At 35.8% G+C, this 6,631-nt stretch overlaps 1 pseudogene; it reads right to left on the bottom strand.

Moving 5' to 3' along the window:
* Positions 1 to 1,645: 1,645 nt before the first annotated feature.
* LOC107527558 (ATP synthase peripheral stalk subunit d, mitochondrial pseudogene) lies at positions 1,646 to 2,130 on the bottom strand (annotated as a pseudogene).
* Between the last annotated feature and the right edge of the window lie 4,501 nt (positions 2,131 to 6,631).

Here is a 6,631-nt window from a genome sequence, read left to right as displayed (position 1 = left end):
ACACATGGGATGTTTTTTAAATGGAGAACAAATCTCTGCTATAGAAACAGTAGTCTTGTTCCAGAACACTAGAGGAGTATTCTATAACAGTCTTATTGGGGTTTGCCAAAGATACCATTAAGTATCCTTATCTTCTATAAATACTGCTAGGTGCTTATTATGGTCCCAGTTGTTTGGTCCATGTTGATATACTCCAGTGACTGTATCATATTTTGCATAGCATTTGTAATTGAAGCTACCATTGTTTGTGGAAATTTAGCATCATCTCTCATGATTCATCTGGATATTTCAGGAAACAGACTATTGAATTGAAAAGAGATAATAGGGAGCCCACTATCCCTATATCCTACTAGTATTTGGTGATTCTTTTTAACCTCAGCAATTCCTCCAATACTTTGGTGTTGCTTCTGATTTACTTTCTTGGTGTGTGTGCCTGGAGTGGAACAATTTCAGGGCTTTCACTTGAACCCCTCCTGCCACAAAAGCATTTAATCCAGAACTAATGTAAAGTTTATGCAAGCTGCTAAACTTATATATGCCAATGTGAGATTTGGAGACCTGGGAAATAACCACAGCGAAGTTCTGTGAAACTACTTGGCCCAATTTATCACCAACTCTAACTCCAGAACTATGATAGTAGTTGAAGTTTATCTGTTAGTACAGATCCCATATAGAACAGCCCTCAAAAAAGTTTGGATATTTCTCTTTCTCAAGTGCAGACTTACCCTTGCACTTGGTCATAACAGGTCTGATGGAGCCCAGAAGAAAGCTGAAACAGCTGGTAAAGTCAGGAGGTGAGAGGAGGAAGGTGACAGCTGGAATTTTCAGTTAAAGGAATGACTGATGACCCCCAAAGCAGTTAGGGCCAAGTGAGTCTGTAGAGGGGCATAAACTGGGTTCACTGTGCCTTCTTTTCCCCTCATTTGTTTTCTCAAAACTCAAAGGAATTTTCAGCTAAGGATACAAATTTTATTCAAGGAATTGTTTTGCAAATGCTGTCAATGCAACAGCATTTGGAGCACAATAAAGAGGAAAATAATCATTAATAGGTAAACAATTGAAATAATTTTTCATCCAGAAGATTTGGTATCATGTATATAGCTACTATTTCTCTTTTACTATAAGAGCTCTGATAATTCTGCTTCACCACTAATAATAATATTTAATAAATGCATACTATGTATCAAATATAGTGTTAACCATTATGTAAGCTTATATATATTGAGTGTATATATACCTATATATACACACACACATGTACACATCTCTAATACTAAAATTACTTTATGAGTGTCCATTAGTATCCTTCTTTCCATAGACCATAGCAACATACATGCTCACATATCATTACAATATTGATAATGTCATTTCATTTTAAATTCTAAGATTTTTCTTTAAATTACCCATGAGGTTTGGATATTGATGTAAGAAGAACAATATATGTTATTATGCCACTTATATAAATATATATTTTGAAATTCTCTGATATAAATAAATCTGCCCGAAAAAAAATTAAAACTATTTATTTTCTAGGGGAAATATCTGTTGTTGTTTTTTGTTTTGTTTTGTCTTTTTGTTTTATATAATTATTTTTAATGTCCAGAGTTTATAACACAAGGGCCAGAGCTTCCTCCCACACTCAAGTTTATAAATTCTTAATTGGCTTGTGAGGCCAGTAGGGATACTTCTTTTTGTCCAATTTGGTTTCTGGGAAGACTTCATTCAAATCCTTGTTGGTCATCTGATCAAATGGAGTTATGTTCCTCATCTCCTCCAGCTCTTTCTCATATTGCTCAATCCTGCTCTTTGAGAGACAAAAAGTCAGCACAACTTTTCACATCTTCTTTTTCATCAGCTCCCACCAGGGCACTGTATTTATCCTCTGGCACAGGAAGCTTCAGGGCATTAAACTTGTTCTCAAAGTCATCTACCAAGCTGGCCTTCATTACATTGGCCTTGTAGTAAGTCCAGTGGATGGTGGGTGGTTTCTCAGGTAGAGTAGCCACATTGGAGGTGAGGGTCTCATTCCAGGATTTCAGGGTGTTAGCAATGGCCCTCTGGTTTTCGGGGCATGATCTCCACAAAAGCTACCCAGTCAATGGTTTTTAGAGCAAGTTTTCACCCAGCCATCTTGAGATCCTTCACCAATCCCGGTGGCCCATAGTCCACAACAGCAAGTCGAAAAATCTGTTTTAATCACTCCACTTGATGGCATAAAAAATGTAGCTTCCAAAAATGGTGCAAAGTACTGTGAATAGTGTTATTAATAAGTGTTTGGCTATATAAATTCTAAATTAAATTATGGTTACAAGTGGCATAAGGAAAGTTATGTTGCTGTCATGGTAAAAGAGAAGTGATAAATATCATTGTCCACCCTTATCGTCCTGTATCTTAAAAAGCTATAACAAACTCATTGGCATCCTATTATAATTTCCTGAATACAAAGTTGAGCAGTGTTTATGGGACATCTGCGACCGAGATGCTCAGCAGATTTATTGTTTCCTCCTTGTGATATGGCTTTTAGTAGCACTGTTATTTATTTCTAACAATAGTATTTCTTGTACACTATCTCAATGATGATGCCTTCATTTGTATAAAAATAGTCATGCTAATGTAAAGACTGACAAAAATATATTATAAGCAAGGTGTTAAAAACTCTTTTCTGAACTTAAATTTTGTATAAACTCAAGGTGTGGAAAACAGCCTTTAAACGACATTGTAGATTTCCTATATAATTTTATTGTTCTTACTTAAAATTATTTTCATCCAGAGCAGAGGAGGCAACCTCTGGCTATCCCTTAAGGATAACTTGCCATACAGGGACTTTAAGAAATCACTCTATTTTTCTCCTCAACCACAATAAATAGCTCAAGTGTCTCTTTAAGAAGTCAACAACTTCCTTCATCACTGAATATAAGAACTTCCTAACCTAGTATCATCAAAATGAGCTTCTTTAGTATGCTTTTATCTGTTAAATTCCATCAGAGAAGACACAAGTATTAGGGGATCATATTAAAAAGTAATGATAAAGTATTATCAATGGTAACAGGTTAAATCAGGATAGTTACTAAAAAACTTGTCCCTCTAAATGTAAATTTTGATTTCTTAAAATAACATACTTCTTTGTTGTCAAAGATTAAAAAGTAAATTTCAAAGAAATCACAAACTATACTAGTAATAAAGAGTAGATTGGGAAGTAAAGCAGATAGCCAGCCAATATTCATTCATAATAAATCCTACATAATTGTGTTAGAATTATAAAATGATAGTAATATGTCTATAAGTGAATTCACATTTAAGGAGTCTATTTTGTAAATGACAGCATTTAATCATTAAAATATTTGGTTTCAGATGCTGATTCCTGACAAAGCAGGTTTATTTCCCTCTGCTAGATTCAATTACTGCCAGCTCTCAATTAGGTGGCAGTATACTATCTCATTTATATATTATCCTTCCACCCTTTCTTTCCTCCTCTCAAGTATTTTCTACATGTGTTGAGTTCACTATGCAAGGGGTGGAAAAGAGAAATGAATGAGTTTTAGCAATTATTCTTGTAAATTGCACTAAAGATCTGAGTTTTGGTTATGAACATAACTATTTCTCCCAGATATCATTGCTGATTGTGATATAGCTGCAATCTCTAAATCAATATGCCTCCCCCAAAAGAGGTCCTTACCAAACACTTTTTATCACATAACAAAATTCAGATTTGGGCAGAAGTCTACCTATCCATTCATTTAAAAAATATGTGACGAGCCCAGCCGGGCATGGCTCAGCAGTTGAGCATCGACCTAGGATCCAGCAATCGGGGTTCAATTCCCTGTCAGGGCACATGCTCGGGTGTGGGCTCGATCCCCAGTCAGGGGTGTGCAGGAGGCAGCCGATTAATGACTCTCTCATCATTGATGTTTCTATCTCTCTATCCCTCTCCTTTCCTCTCTCTGAAATCAATGAAGATCTATTTTAAAAAAAAAATGTGACGAGCAACTACCATAAGACATACATTGTTTTAGAAGTTGGAGATTAAATAATGAACTAAACTGAGTGTTAATATAAGTAACCTGATAGAAAATGAAAATACATATGACATGGGAGGAAGAAGAAGAAATTGTGGGACTGGTGGACTTGAATAAGCAACAGTGGTTGGGATTAAGTAAACAAGCAAGAAGTAGTGGCATTTGCTAGAGACATCCACAGTACATCCACAGTAAAAGTACAAAGGTAGAGTGGATTGATTCACATGCAATTAACTAGATAGGTGTGTTGATAAATATCTCTGATTCTTTCTTTTCTTAGTGTATTATGAACCAGGGACATTAGATAAGAGTGATAAGGGAGAATTGTTGGAGGCTTATCACAGAAGAATGTGTGAAATAGTTGCCTAGAAATATAGGAGACTGAGTAGATCAGGGAAACATAGTATGTTTTCTGTAAAGTGTTGAGAACCCAGTTAAATTCATTATTATAAATTTTAAAAAGTTCTATCAGTGCTTTTGTTGTTTTTTTTCCAGTTGAGTTTGAATTTATAAGATCCAGGGTTGTCGTTTTATGAAGTGAGTAAAACAAAATGAGAGAGGAGAAAAAGAGCTGAGTGTACTAAAAAAGTGATTATAGTAATTGACCATGGAATTTACCCTAGGAAGAAAAGAAGTGAGGACATAAGATGATGTGAGAGAGAGTGAAAAGTTGGTTATACCAAGAGATTACAAACTCTGGTACAGTTGTATAATTGTTGTAACTGGGATATTTGGATGAGTAAACTAGAAAAAATGGATTTATTAATCAGAGGCTAGGATGTATAAAGCCAAGGTTACAGAGCGATATAGTTATTGATAATGACAAATTCTTGGATTTCATGATAAGAGTAAGAGACTGAATTAAGATTAACTGCAAATTTATTGGAGAAGAGGAGGTTAAGGAACTGAAAAGAGGATTGAAAGGATCACCCACAAGGATACTAAAATTACTAAGGATCAAGAATAGTGCTGGAGAGACAAAGAATAAAATATTCAAGAGAAAGGAAAGTGAATGTTATGGGTTGAGTTTTGTCATCCCCAAATATATGTTTAGTCCTAACCACCATTACTGCACAATGTTACTTTATCTGAAAGAATTAAGTAAAGAGAGGATAAAGATGAAGTCATACAGGAGTGAGGTGCGTCCTTAATACAATCTGACTGGGGCCATTATAAAAAGAGGAGAAAGACACACATGGGAGAAGATGACCATTTAAAGAAAGAGGGAGAGATCAGTGATGCTCTATAAGCCAAGGACCATTGGAAAACACCAGAATATAGAACAAGCGAGGAAGGATTCATCCCTATAAGTTTCAAAGAAAACAGGGCCCTGCTTACACCTTGATTTAGACTTCCAGCCTCTAGAATGGCAACACATTAAAATTATGTTATTTAAGCCATTTGGTTTTTAGTGCATTGTTATAGCACCCTTAGAAAATTAATACACTAGGTATCTGCAATAATGAAGGGATAATTGTTGGAATAGGCTGGTGGCCTGAGTCTAGCAGAGAAGTTATGAAGGGAAGAAAATGGCATGGAATTTGGCAATAAAAAAAAGAGGGCAACAACACTAATTCCTGGCAACAAATAAACTTTACCACTTGAGAGCTTTGCAATTGAAATCATAAAATCAGCAGAGAGGGTGCCTAGGAAGGAAATGATTGAAAAATTTTCAATAGAGATTAAGGATATAGAAATTTTACTAATTAGCTTTACAGCCCACAGAACACAGTGAGTGGGCTTGGGAATTGAGAGGATGGGGACTGATTGTGGAAAATGAGAGAAATGTGGAAGTAGGAGTTTGGGTGGACAGAAGAGACCTGAAAATCTTGAACTTCTTGGACTGATTGATGTAAATGGGTAAGAAGGACATGGTGAGATTAATCCTGATGGTTTCGAAAGCCAATTACAGTGGTAAGGTTGTGATTTTTGTGGGGAGGGATGGGTGAGGGTTCTTTCCAGGCAGACATATTTGCTCTGAGACTTTCTCTTCTCTTTTGTGTTGGGAGGCCATCAGAGAATTGGTATCACCAGGAAAGATGAGAACCTCTGTGGACTCTCCTTGCCAGTGTGTAGATGGTGATTTTCAGAACAACAAAAGGATAGGAAGCATACCACTGAGAGCATGCTAGCTTTTGTGAGCAGTCACTATTACCTCTTAAATGATGATGAAGCTGCTGTAGGGGTGATGTTTCCAGAATGAGTGGAATGTGTTAAAGGAATGTTTATGAAGGTACTCAAGATGGTTAAAGAAAGCGTCCTAAAAGAAGTAATATTTAAACTGAAACTGAGAAAATGTTATTAGTGCTCTAGACTGTGATCATAACAGTGAGAATTAATAAAAGTGAAGAGATTCAAACTAGTTGGAGTAAATAAAACAACTTAGCTCTGTTGGGAGGGGATGGAAAGAGGAAGTAGCCAAGTAAAAACCCAGTTTCTGGCTTCAGCAACTGATTGATGCCATTAATTGGAAAAAAAGAGAAGAGAGAAACAAGTAATTTTGGGCAGACCAATTTGTTTCAATACAAATTTATTTCATTCCATCTCATATTGGCTCTCAACATTTCAGTAAATGTTTATCTTATCTTTAACCATTATATTCCTCACAGGACCTA

Source organism: Miniopterus natalensis, chromosome X (genome assembly GCF_054644295.1).
Source record: "Miniopterus natalensis isolate mMinNat1 chromosome X, mMinNat1.hap1, whole genome shotgun sequence".
Classification (NCBI taxonomy): domain Eukaryota; kingdom Metazoa; phylum Chordata; class Mammalia; order Chiroptera; family Miniopteridae; genus Miniopterus; species Miniopterus natalensis.
Note: the sequence above shows the minus strand (reverse complement) of the source record. Positions and strands in the feature narration are given on the sequence as shown.